The sequence below is a fragment of the Podarcis filfolensis genome, assembly GCF_964270895.1.
Source record: "Podarcis filfolensis genome assembly, chromosome: W".
NCBI lineage: Eukaryota > Metazoa > Chordata > Lepidosauria > Squamata > Lacertidae > Podarcis > Podarcis filfolensis.
Genome location: NC_139619.1, coordinates 27,637,655 through 27,657,826, shown reverse-complemented (window position 1 = coordinate 27,657,826; position 20,172 = coordinate 27,637,655). Strand labels below are relative to the sequence as shown.

The 20,172-nt window shown below is 40.5% G+C and overlaps 1 pseudogene across 1 annotated transcript in view; it reads left to right on the top strand.

Moving 5' to 3' along the window:
• The first annotated feature begins 615 nt into the window (after window positions 1–615).
• Window positions 616–20,172, top strand: part of LOC310753723 (adhesion G protein-coupled receptor D2-like) — a 64,648-nt pseudogene continuing 45,091 nt past the window's right edge. The window contains exons 1-2 of the transcript in view: window positions 616–775; window positions 19,241–19,461. The product of the transcript in view is annotated as an adhesion G protein-coupled receptor D2-like (transcript). The remainder of the gene's footprint in view (window positions 776–19,240; window positions 19,462–20,172) is intronic.

The window sequence follows — 20,172 nt, the reverse complement described above, 5'->3', positions numbered from 1 at the left end:
AGAGAGATGGGTGGAGATCCGCGCTCCTGCAATCTCGAGGCGGACCTGGTGCCAGAGAGGGAGAAATGAGGGATTAGACGTAAGTTACCTTGACCTCAGGGGGGAACCTGAGGGCGGAAGCCTAAGGCAGCGCAAAAGAAGACGTTTCCCAATATTATAGAACAAAGAAACTGAAATAGAAAGATGAGGGGAAGACCTTTGCGCAAAGAGGCAAAACCACTCTCTGGTACAAACGCTCCAATTCCCCGGCATGGCAGCGCTGAACTCTCCTATAAAATAGAGACTGTGAAAAGCAAATGCCTCTCCTGTAAAATAATTGAAGGATAATTGGAAAACCTCTGCCTGTTCAGTGGTGGGTGGGGGAGGCAAGAAGAAAACGCTGAAACAAGGAAATTATAAAGAAAGGAAGAATAAAATAATAATAATAACACAACAGCCTGATGGGATCAAATAAAATATCAAATTTGAGTGGTGCCAGCACATCGCAAAACTACCAAAGAAGAATATCACTAGTAGAAAGTGAAAGTAACATGGACATGAAAGAAATATTAGCAGCAATGGAAAGAATGGAGAAAAATCTAGGGGGGGAAATAACAGCTTTGGACAGAAACAAGAATGCTTGATGGGAAGATGGAAAGTATGGGGGCGAAAATAGAAGAGAATTCTAAAGTGATAATGGACCTCTCAACCCAAGTGAACCAACTGACAGTGAAACACCAAAATCTAGATTTAACAGTCCAGGAGACCAAAATAAAAGTACAGAAACAGGTTGAAAGTATGAAAAAGAGCTTGCAAGAACAAAGAGAAATGAAAAGACACCAAGAAAAAAATAAAGAAGAAATAGATGAACTGAGGAAGATCCAGGAAGACACTTGGGATTCCTTGGCCATCTTACAGATGAAACAAAGAGAAATGATTCTTTGAGTGTGCGGTGTCAAAGAAAACCAAGATGAAGACATATTTACAAAATTGACAAAGGCAATAGCAGAATGGCTGGGGGTCCAAGAACAAGAGATGATATTGGACATTGAAAAAATATTTAGAATAAAGGTGGACAAAACCAAAACAAGGAAAGGACCTGGAGACTGCTTGATGTTTTTAAATTCAAGACTGCTTAGAGACAAACTGCTATTGAAAGGCAGGACAGATCCACTCTGTATAGAAGGGAGGCAGGTAGAATTTATGAGAGAAATTCCAACACGCCTGTTGAGGCGGAGAGACAATTATAGATTCATGACATCAGCGCTAAAGAAAAACAAAATAAGGTTCAAATGGGAATTCCCAGAGGGACTGTCATTTACATATAAAGACAGGAGGAGATCCTTCAGATCAGTAGAAGATACAAAAATCTTCTGGAGGAAGTACTGGGAGGAATTGGGAGGAGAAAAACTGGTAGAGTGAAGCAAGAAGGACAAGACCAAAACTTTTATTTCCTTTTCAACGTGACCTTAGGACAATAGCATATTCTGGACTATAACTACATAATAACAGTAAAGTTGTGAGTATTTTAAACAAATAAAGGATTATGAGACTGAAATGTATTTCATGGAGTATTAATAGATTAAGCAGTAAATTTCGGAGAAATCGATTAGAATGTATATTAAAGAAGAAAAAATGGAATGTCATATGTATACAAGAAACACATATATCCAAAACTCATGTAAGGGTGTTAAAAAATACGAGACTAGGACAGGAATATATAGCATCTGCAATGGAAAGAAAGAGGGGAGTGGTCATCTATGTAAATACAATGTTGAAATCCCAAATGTTATTCCAAGATGATGAGGGTAGAGTACTTGGGGTAGAAATACAAACAAAAGAAGGAAAAATCATAGTGGTGGGAATATATGCTCCGGATAGCAAAAAGGATGAATTTTTTAGAAAATTGGAAGAGAGATTATGAGATTATGTGGATGAAAATATAGTAATTATGGGAGATTTTAATGGAATAACATCGATAGAAATGGACAGAACGCAAAGAGAGAAAACGTCAAGTTCAGGTAGATTACCACTCTCCTTTTTCCACTTAACTGAGAATTTTAATTTATATGATGCCTGGAGAACAAAAAACCCAAGTGTTAAAGATATAACCCATTACTCGGAGGCAAAAAAATCTGGGGGACGAATCGACGCAATATGGCTAACAAAAAAGCTGATGTTAAGTTTAGAAAAAGCAGAAATACTAAACAGATCGATATCAGATCATAATCCTGTATCGGTAATGTGAGGGGTGAGGGTGCTGATAAGCTAGTAAAGCAACACTCCGGGCTCTGCGCCATCTCTTCACAAGATTTATTGTTCAGCTTCAAAGCCGTTTACGAGAGATTAAACACATACATCCATACTCAGCTATCCAGATGAGTCATCTGACTTTCGTCTATGACGCTGCCAACAAGCCCATTCTCGGAAATGACGTTTCCTTTTCATTTTGCCCTGTGAATGGCTGGGTCCTGCTTTAGGCTCCCCCCTGCCAGTTTCCCCTTCTGACGAGGAAGAGACACTGCTGAATGCTGGCTTGGGCTCTCTATATTTGTCTTCCTCCCTCATGGTTTCCCCTGCAGCCTCCAATTCCCTGACAGGTAATAATGAAATTTCAAAATCATACTAAGGGAAGGTGGAGAATGAACGAGGAGGTATGGAGAGACGATCAAAGGGTTAAAAGGGCAAAGGAAATATTGAAAGAATTTTATGAAATAAATGAAAATCAGGATACGGATAAAAAAATGATTTGGGAAGCGAGCAAAGCCTATATGAGAGGGTTTGTAATACAACAAATGGGAAAGATAAGGAGAAATAAAGATAATAATATTATGGAAATAAATAAACAAAAAGAGAGAAAGAAAAAGACCTAGTGAAAAACCCAAAGAATGAAGATATCCTCCAACAAATAAAGAATTTACAAGCCCACCTATCAAATTTAATAAATAGGGAAGTAGAGAAAAAAATTATATGGACGAAACAAAGATATTTTGAACAGGCAAATAAACCGGGTAGGATGCTGGCATGGTTTATCAAAGAAAGACAGGTAAAAAGAGTAATAAATAGAATTATTGACGAAGAAAAGGAAATCATTGACCCAAAACAAATTAAAGAAAGTTTTATAAAATATTACAAAAATTTATATAAAGTAGAATTAAAAGAGGAAAAGAAAATTCAAAAATATCTATCAGAAAATAGACTACCAGATATAGAAGAAGAAGAATATGCAATATTAAATTCAAATATTGAACTTGAAGAGATTAAAAAAGTGATTAAAAATATGAAGGAGAGGAAATCGCCTGGACCAGACGGAATCTCAGTAACATGTTATAAAAAATTAGAGGAAATAATAACACCCAAATTGCAATTAATTATGAATGAAATTTTAGACAAAGGAGAAATACCTAACTCGTGGCAAGAAGCATTAATAACCCTTATCCCAAAGCAAGGTACAGATTTGAGACTTATAAAAAACTACAGGCCAATATCTTTATTGAATATAGACTATAAAATATTTACTGGAGTCCTTGCAAATAGAATGAAAACTCTGCTAAAAAGGATAATTAAAAAAGATCAGGCAGGATTTTTACCAGCCAGACAAATAAAGGACAACACTAGAATAATTATAGACTTAATAGAATATGCCGAAATGAATCCAAGTAAAGAAATTTCAATGCTTTTAGTAGATGCTGAAAAGGCATTTGACAGTGTCTCTTGGAAATTTATGATCAAAACATGTGAAAGCTTAAATTTAGGTAAAAGATTTATGAATGGAATTCAAGCAATCTACAAAAAACAAACAGCTAAATTAATCCTAAACAATGAAATTACAGAAGAATTTGACATCGAGAGAGGGACGTGACAGGGATGTCCTTTATCCCCACTCCTATTTATAACAATATTAGAAACTCTATTAATAGCTCTGAGAAAGGATGAAGAAATAAAGGGCATATGTCTTGGGACACAGTGTTATAAAGTAAGAGCATTTGCAGAAGATGTGATCATTACAACCGAAACACCAAAAGAAAGTATAAATAAAGCATTGGTAAGAATGAAAGAATTTGGTGAAGTAGCAGGATTCAAACTGAAGAAAGATAAATCGAAATTGATAACTAAAAATATAGGCGAGAAAGGAAAAAAGGAATTAGAAGAAATAACAGGACTAAAAATAGAAAATAAGGTGAACTACTTAGGGATATGGATTACAAATAAAAATACAAATTTATTTAAGGATAATTATATTAAAAAATGGGAAGAAATTAAAGGAAGTATGGATAAATGGGGAAAATTAAAACTATCATTAGGAGGAAGAATATCTAAGATTAAAATGATGATACTCCCCAAAATTCTATTTTTATTCCAAACGATTCCAATTGTAATAGGAACTAAATATTTTATAAGCTGGCAAAGAGACCTTGCAAATTTTATATGGCAGGGGGGGAAAGCAAGGATAAAATCAGAAGTAATGATGGGCCCAAAAGAAAGTGGAGGATTCGCAGTGCCAGATTTAAGGAAGTATTTTGAGGCAGCGTGTTGGTGCTGGATAAAAAAATGGATATTATTAAAAGATAATGAAGTCCTAACATTAGAGGGCTGGGACAAAATATATGGATGGCACGGCTACTTATTCTATGATAAAAAAGAACAACACAAAAAATTTACAAACCACATAGTAAGAAAGGCTCTATTGGATGTCTGGGAAAGAACAAAAGGAAAAATTATTGAGAAAACTCCCCAATGGGTTTCGCCAGTGGAAGCAACTACAATATTAAAGAGTAATGTAAAAGAGACTTGGCCAACATATAGGGAAATATTAGAGGAAGCAGATGGAAATATTAAATTAAAAACTTATGAACAATTACAAACATTTAGAATAAATTGGTTACAATATTATCAATTAAAAGCAACTTATGAAAAAGACATAAAAAGGGGGGGATTTGAAAATAAAACCTCAAAATCAGAAGAGGAAATACTACAGAGCTATCAAAAAATACTTGCAAAAATGTATAGACTATTAACGAAAACCACCCTAGAACAAGAGACGAAAGGGGAAAACATGTTAAAATGGGAGCACAATTTGGGATATGAGATAGATCTGGAAAGATGGAAAACTTTTTGGGAGGAAAATATAAATTTTACTGCTTGTGATTTATTAAGGGAGAATTTCAGAAAAATGCACCACAGATGGTATCTAACCCCTGACAGATTGTCAAAAATAAATAAAAGGAACAACGACAAATGTTGGAAATGTAACAGAACAAAAGGTACGTTATATCACATGTGGTGGACTTGCTGTGAGGGATGTGTTTGCTGCCTAGCTAGTTAGGAGATAACATTCCAGGCATCGAGCCACTTCTGTCCGGTAGATTTGATCCTCCCTCTATTGTGTGGGCAGGTAATCCCTCCCCTACCTGGCCTGGTCTCCTTGGCAACGCTTCCCCCAGGTGGGATTGGACAACTGACTGAGGTAGGCGGAGACCTCCAGGTATCCCACCTGAGGGAAGGCAAAGCCAAGCCTATGCTGATGGAGCCGCTCCAGATCTAGGGGCTGCACGCGTCCACGCAAAGGGCGCCCCCCGTTTTAAGCGGGGAGCGGTCATTCCAGGCATCGAGCCACTTCTGTCCGGTAGATTTATTACTGCAAAATCCAAGCCCACGCCGGAGCTCCAAAACAACACCTCCGTGTTGCTCAGTCAGTTGCCGCTTCTAAATTTTTGTGACGTGGCTTTCTAGACCAGCATGCCCAGCGAGACAGGGAACGCCTCTTATCTCCTCTCTTCTGGGAATAGCTAGTTCCTGGAACAGACTGGCCACTCCCTATTTCAGTCTCCAATTCAGAGGACTGGCTGGAAAAGTGCTGTTTGGGCTCTCGGTAAGTGTTTCCATGCCCCCCCCCTGTCTCTGTCTGCCTCCCTTTCCCTGACACTTGCCCAAAGATTAAAATCTTTTGGGACATAATCCATGACGAAATAAAAAAATTGATAAGGACATCACATTAAAAAAAGGCAGAGGCATATTTATTAGGAATCTTAGATAAAGATATCCCCAAAGAGAAAATTAACTTATTGCTATACACGACAACAGCGGCAAGAATTTTGATTGCTAGCTATTGGAAAGAGGAAAGCATCCCAACAAAAAGAGAATGGTTGGGGAAACTTTGCGAGTACCTGGAATTAGCAAAATTGACAGATATAATAAGGAGAAAATCCAAAACTGTGGTTATGAAGCAATGGGAGTGTTTAAATGATTATTTACAAAACCAGGGCTCAACTACAAAAATCTGGTTGTGTTTAGAATAATCTTGTGCGTAATATAAAAAATACAAAGTGAGACATTAAGGAAACCCAAAGGGAAAATATGAAGAACAGAGGCTCTGAAGAACGGATTATTAAAAATGCGTGAGGTAAACGGTGGAAGTCGTTTTTTTCTTTTCTTTTTTTCTTTTTTCTGTTTTTTCTTTTTTCTTTCAAAAGAAACTATTTAAGGTAGATAAGGACAAGACGAAATTATACAATTGAATGTAAATATAGATGGGAAATGGCTATGTATTGTGAGTGCTTATCTACTTTTAAAAAAATTCATATATGATCTGTTCTTTTACTTTTTTATTCTCTTTGTTCCCTTTTTCTTTATTCTGATATCTTACATTTCATTTCATTGTGCTATCATGAATAGCATTTTATAGAGGTATAAATAACTGTAAATATGAAAAGAGACAAAATATTCTCTAATTCCTTTTCCTTGGATAGATCTATTTGGTTTTCTCTTTTGTATTTTCTTTCGTTGTGAATATGTATGTATTTTAACTTGTATTGAATAAAAATTTATTAAATAAAAAAACAAACAAAACAAAAAAAGAAAAGCATGTGTTTTGTTGTTGTTGTTTAGTCGTGCCCGACTCTTCGTGACCCCATGGAGCAGAGCACGCCAGGCAGTCCTGTCTTCCACTGCCTCCCGCAGTTTGGTCAAACTCATGCTGCTAGCTTCGAGAACACTGTCCAACCATCTCGTCCTCTGTCATCCCCTTCGCCTTGTGCCCTCCATCTTTCCCAACATCAGGGTCTTTTCCAGGGAGTCTTCTCTTCTCATGAGGTGGCCAAAGTACTAGAGCCTCAGCTTCACGATCTGTCCTTCCAGTGAGCACTCAGGGCTGATTTCCTTAAGCATGTGTTGTCGGAACTCCGCTTGACCAAGCCAATAAGGCCTCATCTTCCTCCGAGCTGCGCCTTTGAAATTGCCTCCGACGTGTTTAATGGCCTGAGCCTTTGATAAGGCCTCAAGCACATTCTATCCAGCAGGGTTCCCAGCACAGGGTAGAGATGAGAGGTTTGGCTACATTGTAACGAGTTTTTTTTTCTAAACTACGCAGAACAGAAAAGATATCCTCTCTCTATGAAAGCAGAGAGCAACTGAACAAAGGAACAAAAGAAACGGGAAACCACTAACGTCACATCCCGTCTCCCTTTCCCATGAGACTGCAGGGTCTCTGGAATGTAAACAGAGTCCTGTGACTCGCAGCAGCTGCTCAGTGAGAAACAGAAACTAACATCCTCCCCCTTTCTGTGAACACCACTGGGCAGCATGTCAGTACAATCTCAGTACAAAACCAATTTCTGTACGTAGGTACAGTGTTGATCCTTCGGAACATCCTTAGACAATAAATCAGCAGGAATTTCATTACCTGGCATGTAGGACACTGTTACGAGTCCTTTCTGAACACATTCCCTAGCATGTTGCAGCTTCAATTGCAAGTGCTTTATGCTTTGCTTACAACCTTCAGAAGTCAGCAAAGCCAAACATGCTTTGTTGTCCTGATAAACCTGGATTGGACATTTGACAGGAATTCTCATGTCTTTACACAATTGTAACAACCATTCACAACCCACAAGTGAATAAGACAGTGCACTCAGTTCAGCTTCACAAGAACTTAAGCTTACTGTTGTTTGCTTCTTGCACGACCAATCAAATAGACCCTGATTACACATGTAGCAAACTCCAGACGTACTTTTCCTGTCTGTAGTGTCACTTCCAAAACTCGCATCAGCAAATATTTCAAGACCTCCAGACTTCTGATTGTTAAATCTCAGTCTGTAGTGCATAGTACCTTTCAAATAGTGTGCTATGCGTTTCAGAGCTTTCCAATCCTTAACAGTAGGATTGTTGACTTGTCTGCTTAGCAAATTCATGCTAACTGCAATGTCAGGTCTTGAACATTTGGCAATGAAGTTTAGTTTGCCTAGCACACTTCTGTACAGTGTAGTGTCAGAAAATGCTTCTTCAGTGTCATCTACCTGATAACCTGTTGTCATTGGTGTGTCTACAGGGTTAGCATCCATCAGGTTTAGTTTGGTTAACACATCAGCAATTTTCTGTGACTGGTGTACTAGAATATTACCGTCTTGGTCTCTCTCTATTTCCAGAGATAGGTAGTTGGTTACCTCACCAAGATCTTTCATGTCAAAGTGTTCCTTCAGTTGAGCTAGGGTGCTATGGTACATTTTGATATCCTTCCAAAAGAAAAGAATATCATCAACATAAAACAAGCAATACAGCTTCTTTTGCCCTTCCTATTTGACAAATACACATGGATCAGCTTTACCTTGCTGAAAACCTAGAGAAAATAACACTTCAGTGAGTTTAGAGTGGCAGAACTGTGCACTTTGCTTGAGACCATATAGGTGTCAGTATATGGAAACATCACCGCTGCAGACAGCCAGATTGTTGACACCACATGATGCGCTTATCTGTGGGAAAGAATTTCCCAGGACGTTCACAGGCTGGATAAGTCTTTGTGAAGAGTGTAACTTGAAACCTTCTGTGTGCGCATGTTCAGGAAGTTTGTCAGACTTGCTGGAAGAACTGAACTGAAAGGACGTGTTTTTCTCTAGTGCTGTAATGTCAGAAATAAACATCATGTAAATAGATTTCTGACTTATTTTCTTTCCCCTGCGGAAGCAGGAGGAGGGGTTGTGCATTTTACCCACTCTTTGGAAAATGTCGCCTATCAAAATCTCCCTGGTCTGTCCGAGATATCAGCCAGAGGAGGTTACCGGTAAGCAAGCTCCGAGAACAGAGAGAGGGGCCAGCCTCTATGGAGGGGGCTTGCAAACCAACAATAGGGACTTCTTCAGAGAACAAACAAATCCCTGTTTTACCTGTACGCCATCAGGTGGAAACATGTAAAGTGATTCACCTAAGGTTCCATACAAAAATGCTGTATTCACATCGTGATGAGAAATGTGTAGATTCTCTTCTGCAGCAGGTTTGAGCATAAGCCTAGTGCTCTCATATCTCACGGTGGGTCAGCAGGTCTCGTGATAGTCTTCTCCTGGTACCTGTGAAAAACCTCTGGCTACCAATCTGGCTTTGTGTCTGACTATCTTGCCATTCTGATCTGTCTTTGCTTTGAAAACCCATTTGCTGTCAAGCAGTTTCATCCCTGGAACTGTCGGAACTAGCTCCCATGTTTTGTTCCCCTCTAAGGAATCAAGCTCACCCTTCATGGTGGTTAACCATGGCTCAGCATCCTTTGAATTCAAAGCCTGGATCTCTTGGAAGCTCAAATACCTTCTTGGAGCTATTAACAGCAGTTACAGCTTTCGCTGCTTTAGCAAATTCATCAGCAAATCTCTTTGGAGGTCTTCCTTTCGTGGCTCTTTCAGACCTGCGAATTAGACGTAGGTCTTCAACGCTCTCCTCTTCTTTCTTAGGATAAAAGTGGCCTATAGTGAACAATGGTTCCTCCAATTCTTGATCAGAGCCTTCAGAGGGTCGCAGAGAGGCCTTAGCACTCTTGAAATCCTCTGAATCACCTGATTCAGTTTCGGATTCAGAATCAGAACCTTCATCAGTGGGTGTGGGGTTTTGCTGCTCTTTATCCTCAGACTCTTCCGTGTCATCAGGATAACATTGGAAAATTCCCACATTCTCCCCCCACTTGGCATTGTACTCAACACTTCTAGTGAGCCTGACTGTGTTAGTGTCAGTCATCATTACTCTGCAAGAACCTTTCTGATAGCCTAGAAAGATACCATGCAAACCACATTTGCCTAACTTGGAGCTTTGTGGTGTGTGAACCCACATGTCAGAACCAAAAATTCTCATGTGCTTGATGTATGGTTTCTTGCCAACATCTTTTCATAGGGGGTACAACCAATCGGTGAAGATAATCTGTGATTACAAGTATAAACAAAACAGCTGAGCGATTCTGCCCAATAACTCTCTGGAAGATTGGCATCATGCAGCAAGGTTTTCAAGCCTTGAAGCAATGTTTGGCTTGCCCTTTCACAAAGTCCATTCATCCAAGGAGATCGTGGACTTGACATGTCATGTTGAATTCCTTTTTCAGTCAGAAAAGCTTCAAACTGCTGAGAAGTGAATTCTCCCCCTCGATCTGTAAACAAACATTTCACCTGTTTACCATGCACATTTTTCAACCAAGCACAGAATTCCTTGAACCTAGGAAACACTTCTGATTTCTGCTTGAGATTGAACACATGAATATACCTGGAAAATGAATCAATAAGAACCATGAAGTACCTGGCTCCACCCAAAGAGGGTGTTAGTGGACCAATGAGATCAGCATGCACTACCTGGTATGGTTCTGTAGCTTGTCTACTAGACACCTTACCTTTTGCAGCCATTTTGACCTTGTTCGCTGTGCATGCCTTACACTTCATGTGGTACCTGCAGGGTTTAATAGTCATACCTTCAACTAAGGCAGGCATTTTGGAAACTGCCTCGAAGTGTAAATGACCAAATTTCCTGTGATAGTCATGAATACATCCTGCATGCAAAACCTTGTTAGTATCTGCAACACAAGAAGTTTCATCCTGCACAACATCAACAGAATCATCATAATGCAATACAAACAAATGATCAATATAATCAGCATGCAATACAAAGTCATCTTTCTTGGTGATGGTGCACTTCCTCTTCTTGAAGGAAACGTCTATGTCCTGTTCTGTCAGCTGCGAGACACTCAGTAGGTTGTGTGCAGCATCTGGAACAAAAAGAATGTTGCGTATAGAAGCATCCAAGCTGTGAAGAACAACCGTTCCATAGCCTTGACTGGAGATCGTGTGGTCATCCGCTTGGTGAATCGCACCTTCCTGAGGAGTAAAGGAAACGAACAGGTGTTTGTCCCGACAAACGTGTCTGGTCGCTCCTGAGTCGACGATGAAGAAAGATCTAGATGTCTTCTGGACCTTTGGAGTGAAGCGTGAGACCATTGCCTTGTGTTGCGGTGTCCCGGACTTCTGACCTTTGCCTTTGTCTTTTCCACACGTTGAGCTTTTGCTGCACTGCGCTGCTCTGTTGCCTTGGCCTTGGGATGTTTACACTCCCTTTTCACGTGGCCTAGACGTCCACATGAGTAGCATTTCACTGCCTTCAAAGCTTTGGCGCCATCTAGTGGTTCCACTGCATTCTGGGATGACGTCTGTGAGGACTCCCCCTTAGTGATGCAGCTAGCACTACGCCGATCCACTTCATTTAACACCACAGCAGTAACATGCGCTACCGTTAGCCGAGCAGTAGGCAAAACAGCAAGCTGGCTGGCAATCACTTCCCAACTTGAACCCAAAGAATGTGGAATCATGAAGGAATACACAGCCTCTGGAAAGGTGATTCCACGCTGTTGCAACTCATGACTAAGATTCTGCATTTCCATGAGGTGGGCATGTACGTCTGCTCCTTCAACAAGTGCCATATCATGCAACTTGGCATAAAAGAACAAAGAAGCGCCCGCTTCTGTTCTCAAATGTGACTCTTGGAGACTGTGCCACATCTCTCTGGCTGAGGCCTTGTCACACAAAAGACATAACTCTTCAGGAGACACAATAAGCATCAGAGTTCCCCTTGCTTTGGAATCCTTAGCCTTCCATTCATCGGTCGTTGGAGCTGGGGGGCGTCTGTTATCACATTATACAGACCCTCTTTTCGTAGCAGAGCCTCTGCATACTGCACCCAGTTTTGATAATTCCCTTTTCCAAGCTTTGGAAATCCAAGAACCTCTGTTACTCTTGGACTGGCCATGTCTGTGTCTTTTAAAGCAAGCTGCGTCTCTCTACCAGCTGCATTCCAAAAACACACTTTCGCTTTCTCCTGAGCTTTGGCTAGAAGTTCAAAGTCCACCCCTTAATGCCATTAATTAGGGACTAGCAGGCTTCCTGGGGCAAGAGCACATACCTCTCATCAATCTTCTTGACACGCAGAGAAGATAAGCTGCATTCCGTTCTTCTGCCGTTCTTCTGGGCCCATAACCAAAAATATCGGGATCTCCGCTCGGCCAAGCTGATAAAGCTCATTTTCTTCCCGAGCCTTTGAAATCGCCTCCCGACGTGTTTAACGACCTTGAGCTTTTGATGAGGCTCCAAGGCACGTCCTCCCAGCAGAACATCAAAACAGCATGCGGAAGTGATGAGATGTATGGCTACATTGTAAAGAGTTTTATTTCTAAACTATGCAGAACAGAAAAGACATCCTCTCTCTATGAAAGCAGAGAGCAACTGAATAAAGGATCAAAGGAAACAGGAAACCACTAACTTCACATCCTGTCTCCTCTCCCGTGAGACTTCCAGTAGTATGGAATCCCTGGAATGTAAACAGAGTCCTGTGACTCGCAGCAGCTGCTCAGTGAGAAACAGAAACTAACACTTCATGCCTCTCCCCATCCTAGGTCATCTTATATGCCATGTAAAACTCACTTCCAGGTTATTTCTCAGGGGCTACCCAAGCCCTCTTTGTTTTGTTTTTAACTGTGAGAAGTCCATTTCCATCCAAGTGGGTCCTTCTATTACATTAAGAATTTGGAGTTTGGACTTCCGGAGGCGGCGCGACCGGTAATGGCTGCCTTCTCCGAGTAAGGAGAAGGGAGCTCCGCTGTAAACGGGTCGTCCGCTACGGCGAAGCGGAGACCCATTCAGGAAAACCACAGGTGGCAGAAGCCTGTGGTCTCGGGACCCGGCGGGCGCCAGAAGCAGCCCCCAAAACGTTGAAGGGACCCCGTAAGGGGCTCCGGATCGCGGAGGGGGTAGCGGCGCTGTGGGTCGTTGCGCAAACAGCGAAGTGAAGCCGCATTGCTGTTGCCGGTCAGCGCTGTCCTTTCTTCCTGCAACTTTTCTGAACTTTGGAAACTACAACCCGTGAGTAAATTTGGACATTGAAAACTTTCTGAAACTTTTGTCAACTTTCTGAAACTTTTTGAGAACTTTATGAAACTTTTAAAACTTTTTTAAAAAAGTTGAAATCTGGCTGAAAACGGAGTGAGGATAAGCAGGAAGCCCATCTCCCGCTATACTGAACTTTAAGCAAAGAGCAGGAGGAGTGGAGACAAAAAGTTATGCGTTAACTAAATGCTGGCACCCTGTTAAAGCAGTTTTCTGAGTGAAAGACTTTGAGCTATTGACTTTTGCTGGTCATATTTGGGGTGCACTGATATCCTTCTTCTGTGGCACCAGTGGATTATAAAATAAATAAGAATCTCTGGTGCTGGAGCTGCCTGGATGAGCACCAGTTTGCAACTTTGGATACATTGAATTCAGGTTTTGAAACATTCTGAGTTGGAACTGGATACTTTGAAACTGTTGCAGTCAAGGCACTGTAAGAAACACTGTTTTGCTTTAAGTTTACTCTGCTAAAAATAATACATTGTGGAGGCGATAGACATGGATTTAAATTTATAAGTTTAACTTGGATTTGATCTTTTCCCTGAAGACGTATTAAGCTCCCTCTAGAGGATTTTGGATTTACAGCAGTGACTTTGTTTTACTTTCCCTTTCCCGGCCTCTGTTTGACTATTGCATCTGGGACTCTGCTTTCTCATGGGAACAACTTGGATTGACCTTGGATTACAGATAACTTTGGAATGAGTGGCGCAAGGAGAAGAGGAAGGACTAAACAAACAACTCTAACTTTATCTGCAGCCTCACAGCGTAGATCTTCTGTGCCGGCCTTGCCTTCCACTTTGCCTCCAGACATAGAGGCGGCCTCCCTAATACAGGCAGGGGAGGGTGAGACAGAGGAGCTGCACCTGGGAGATATGGCTTCAGGGACAAGTAGCTCTGTCTTGGAGAAAATTTTGGAGAAACTGGAGGCTCTGGACAAGAAGGCTGATTTGCATACAGCTAAAATTGAACAGAACACAGAAAGCTTGAATAAGCTGACTGGACAAGTTGCACAGAATGCCCAGTCTATTGGAGAATTAAAGGAGGCTGTAGGTGAAAATCGTAAACTGGCTGAAGATACTAGTCAAAGATTGGAAGAACTTGAGAAAGAAGTAAGACCACTCAGTAAACAAGTTGGAGAACATCAGATTTACTTTTTGATGACAGAACTGCGAAACAGGGAGACCAACTTGAGGATACGGTCAATACCAGAGGTGGAAGAAGATAATTTTATTGAATTTCTAACTAAGGAATTTGCCAAGTTTTGGAAGTTAGAGGAAAAAGACTTTAAAATTGTATCTGCTTTCAGGCTTGGCAGAGTCAGAAGGACAGAGAAGCCCAGAGATTGTTTGATAACACTGAGATCAAAGGAGGAAAGGGACAAGATTTTGGGCCTGCACTACGAAAAGTCACTAGACATTTTGGGCAAGAGAATTGAAATCTACAAGGACATTCCTAAGCAGTTGCTGGACCTTAGATCTAACTACACGGAATTGGCAAGACTGTTGAGAAGCAACGCAATTATCTTCAGGTGGGAGTTTCCACAAGGATTATCCTTTACCTACAGAGGGAGAAAGATCAAAATCAAAACAGTGGAAGATAGAGACAAGTTTTTGGGAGCACACGGAGAAGACCTCCACAAAGGACTTGGATTGCCAGCGCCAGAACTTCCAGGGGAGCCCGCCCCCTCGGATCCTCAAGGACCGGAGAACAAGGTACCACCCCAGAAAGAATAACCAGACCTATCCAGGATGTCTCTGCAGCTTTTGAGTTGGAACATAAATGGCTGTAACAGTCCCGAAAAAAGGTCTAAAATTTTTCATATTTTAAAAAAGGAACAATTGGACATTATATGCTTACAAGAAACACATGTGATTAGGCTCCATAGAAAGGTGTTAATAAATAAAAGGCTTGGTCAAGAATTTATATCATCGGATACAGTTAAAAAGAGAGGTGTAGTGATCTATGCAAAAGAGAGCCTTTCACCAAAATTTCTCTTTAAAGATGAAAGTGGAAGAATCCTCGCAATAGAAGTACAGTATCAAGGAGAAAAAATTTTGATATTAGGAATTTATGCTCCAAATGAAGGAAAATCGGATTTTTATAAGAAGTTGCACGAGATCATGCTGGATTATCTGGATTACAACAACGTCATCATGATGGGGGACATGAACGGGGTCGTATCAACAAATATGGATAAGTCACAGAACCAGAACATTACTAAAGAGGGAAGACTACCTAAGACCTTTTTTGAAATGACTGACAATATGGACTGGGTTGACATCTGGAGAGTTAGAAACCCCCTGGGAAGAGAAGGAACATTCTTTTCTGAAGCTCAACTGACTTGGACACGAATCGACCAAATATGGATAACTAGAAGTCTGGCACCTAAGGTGAGGAAGGTGGAAATCTGCCCCAAAACATGCTCTGACCATAACGCCTTGAGAATGGATATGACATTGATCCCAATCGGCTCCTTTAGATGGAAGATGAATGATGGCCTGTTTAGAGATCAAAGAATTGTAAAGAAGGCCCAAAAAACCTTAAAGGACTATTTTGAGATTAATTTGAACACTACGGTGGAAAAAAGAACTATCTGGGATGCAAGTAAAGCTGTGATGAGAGGGTTCTTGATTCAACAGAATTCCTTAAAGAAAAGACTGCAAAATGAAAAGAAAGATAAAATTCTGGAAAGTATCAAAGAGTTGGAGAAGAAGTTAAGATCTAACCCGAAGTCCCAACCGATTCTGAGAGAAATCAAACTTTATCAGGCGCAATATTCCAAGCTGATAAATCAGGAAATAGAATGGAAGATTAAAACAATGAAACAAAAAACTTTTGAATCGGCAAATAAATGTGGGAAACTGCTAGCTTGGCAGTTGAAAAGGAGACAAAGATTAAATACAGTAACAAACTTAGAGGTTGAAGGAAGGAACATTCAGAACCCGGGAGAGATTAGAAAGTGCTTCCAGAGGTATTTTAAAAAGTTATATACTTAAGGGCCACAAGATGAAATAGAGATTACACAATTTTTGGAGAGAAATGGATTAGCAAAGCTGTCAGAAGAAAATAGAACAATTTTAAATGGCAAAATAACACGACAAGAGATTGAACAGGCCATCCTGAGTCTGAAACAGGGCAAATCACCAGGGCCAGATGGACTGACCTCTAACTACTATAAGACATTGAAGGATTATTTGATACAACCTTTGTTGGAGGTCAGTAATGAAATAATGGAGGGGAAGAAGGCGCCTGAATCGTGGAAAGAAGCATTTATCACATTGATTCCAAAGTCAGAAACTGAAAAGACACAACTCAAGAATTACCGTCCCATCTCCCTTTTAAATGTGGATTACAAAATATTTGCAGATGTTTTGGCACGAAGATTTAAGAAAGTTTTAAGTGAGATAATCCATAAAGACCAGGCAGGCTTTCTCCCGGGCAGACATATGTTTACTAACACAAGGAACATCATAGACATATTGGAACTTTTACAAACAAACATAAACACTAAAGCAGTTTTAATTTTTATAGACGCGGAGAAAGCCTTTGACAACATTTCTTGGAAATTTATGAAGGGGAATTTAAAAGAAATGGGAGTGGGACGGGGGTTTGAGAACGGGATTGAGGCAATATATTCAGAACAAAAGGCTAAACTGATAGTTAACAATGTGGTTACAGAAGAGTTTAAAATTGAAAAAGGTACACGACAAGGCTGCCCGATTTCCCCATTACTGTTTATTTCGGTTCTGGAAGTGCTCCTGAATATGATTAGGGGGGACCGGTTGGTGGAAGGGATTCAGGTCGGAGCGAAACAATATAAACTTAAAGCTTTTGCAGATGACCTAGTTCTGACATTACAGGAGCCGGAGTCTAGTTTGAAAAGAGTACTACAACTGATTCAAAACTTTGGTCGAGTGGCAGGATTTAAGTTAAATAAGCAAAAAACTAAAGTTTTGGGGAAAAACATGACAGATATTGAGTTGGAACAGCTTCAGAAAGAGACAGAACTAAATGTGGTTAAAAAAGTTAAATACCTAGGGGTAAACATAACAGCAAAAAATCTGAGTTTATTTAAAGATAATTATGAAAAATGTTGGTCAGAGATTAAGAGAGACTTGGATAGTTGGTCAAGACTAAAACTTTCTTTGTTAGGCCGAATAGCTGCCATCAAGATGAATGTATTGCCAAAAATGTTATTTTTGTTTCAGACACTGCAGATTGTAGACAAGACAGAGTGCTTCCGGAAGTGGCAGAAAGATATTTCTAAATTTGTCTGGCAGGGCAAAAAGCCCAGAATCAAATTTAAAATATTAACAGATGCGAAAGAAAGAGGGGGCTTTGCCCTGCCAGATTTAAAGTTGTATTATGAAGCTGCAGCTTTCTGCTGGTTAAAAGATTGGTTACTTCTTGAAGATACGGATGTCTTGGATTTGGAAGGTTTTAATAATGCGTTTGGATGGCATGCATATTTATGGTATGATAAAGCTAAGATAAATAAGGCCTTCAAGAACCATATTGTCAGAAAATCAGTTTTTAATGTCTGGACAAAATATAAAGACTTACTGGAGAATAAAACTCCGAGGTGGCTGTCACCCCTGGAGGCTAAGGCTCGGAAAAGAGTCAATATGGAGGCCAACTGGCCAAAATATTGGGAGATAATAGAAAAGGATGGTGACAACTGGAAATTGCAGAGTTTAGAAAAGATGAGAGACAAAGTGCGAGACTGGTTACACTATGCTCAGATTAAAGAAGTGTTTAAAAATGACAAAAAGCTAGGATTCCAAGTGGAAAAGTCAAAGTTAGAAACTGAACTGTTAGAACCTAAGACTAAGGTACTTTCAAGAATGTATAACTTGCTGCTGAAATGGAACACACATGACGAAATGGTAAAATCAACAATGATAAAATGGGCGCAGGATATTGGGTATAATATTATGTTTGAAGATTGGGAAAGGTTGTGGACCTCTGGGCTGAACTTCACTGCATGTAATGCGTTGAAGGAAAATGTGATGAAAATGATGTATAGATGGTACATGACCCCTGTTAAACTGGCTAAAATATACCATTCGTCTGATAGCAAATGTTGGAAATGTAAGGAAAATGAAGGAACATTTTTTCACCTCTGGTGGACCTGCCCTAGAGTGAAGGCCTTTTGGGAGAAGATATATAATGAATTAAAAAAGGTGTTTAAATACACCTTTACTAAGAAATCAGAGGCCTTTCTCCTGGGTATTGTCGGCCAGAGTGTGTTAAAAGAGGACAGAACATTCTTTTTGTACGCAACAACAGCAGCAAGAATATTAATTGCCAAGAATTGGAAAACTCAGGAGCTACCCACTGTGGAAGAATGGCAGATGCAACTGATGGACTATATGCAATTAGCCGAGATGACCGGCAGAATTCGAGACCAGGGAGAAGAAAGGATGGAAGAAGACTGGAGGAAATTTAAGATTTATTTACAAAAATATTGTAACTTGGCTGAGTGCTGAATCGGATGCCAGTGCAGACAATTGTCTACCATTAAATTAGATTTAAGGCTGAATTATATGTCAAACCAAATTAAGATTATTAATTAAGATGAGTTAAATGATAATTTGTTTGAAATTAATTTAATAATGATGTAAGTGTATGCGGGAGGTGTGGGGGAGTCCCATGTAACAATTGAGAGATGTTAAATGGACAATGATAAGTGCTTATCTAATATATGCTTTATTTGAAAACTTTAATAAATATATTATAAAAAAAAAAAAGAATTTGGAGTTTGAGTTTTCATCATCCCTCCTCACCCTTTTTGCCTTTTGTGTCACATACATCCGAGGGCAGGGGCTGTATTGTTTTTTTCTTGATTTGTTGGCCACTCTGGAAGTTTTTTCAGCTGAACAGCAGGGTAAAAGCACTTTGGATAAAATGAATGATAAAATAATGCCAGCCAAGGGACTTCTTGGCAGAGGAAGTTGAACTCACCATAGGGGGATGCTTATCCCAGAATCATAGAATTAGAAGGGACCTAGAGGGTCATTTAGTCCAACCCCCTGCAATGCAGGAATCACAGCAGCTACTTTAGCTTTCCCTCCATGTGGTTCCCCCTGCAGATCCTGGCTCCGTCCCCCTGATCATTGAGATGCTGGGAGACGTGTATTAATACATGCCCATCCTTCAGGACTGGTGGCATGCAGATGGGTATGCCAGCAGCGCTTTGCTCAGTTGCCATCTGAGCTGGCATCTCTTGGGGAAAAGCTGCAGTCCTACCAAGTACAGAGCACAGTCTGGCTGGATGACGGAGAGGTGTTCCTGCAGAAGCCGAAGCAGAGGCCTGAGTAGAGATATGCTGCACTATTGAACCTAAGATAAGCCTGCTAGATCAGGTCAATGGCCCACCTGGTCCAGCAACCGGCTCTCATAGTACCATGTGCACCTAGACGCCTGTGGGAAACCAGGGAGCAGAACATGAGCACCAGAGCCCTCTCCCTCCCCTCCTGTGGTTTCCAGGAACTGGTTTTCAGGAGCATGGCTGCCCCCAACTGTGGAGGGCAGAGCACAGCCATACTGGCTAGTAGCCATTGACAGCCCTCTGCTCCTTCTCCTCCACCTCCTCCTCCTCCTCTTCCTCCTCCAGGAATTGGTCCAATCCTCTTTTAAAGGCATCCATGTTGGTGGTCATCAGAGTTCCATAGTTTAACTCTCTATGCTGCAAGAAGAAGGGCTTTCCTTTTATCTGTCCTGAATCTTCCATCATTCAGCTTCACTGGATGACCACAAGTTCCAGTGTGATGAGAGGAGAAAAATTTTTCTCTCTCCACTTTCTCCTGGCCATGCATAATTTTTATAAAAATCCTATCATGTAACCCTTCTTTGCTTTTTCTCTAAAACTAAAAAGTCCCAAATATGGCAACCTTTATTCATACAGAAATCGCGCCATCCCATAAATCATTTGGGTTGCCCTTTTCTGAACTTTTCCCAACTCTACAACATGCTTTTTGATGTGAGGCAACCAGAACTGTTTTAAATGTTGGGTCCTTGGTCA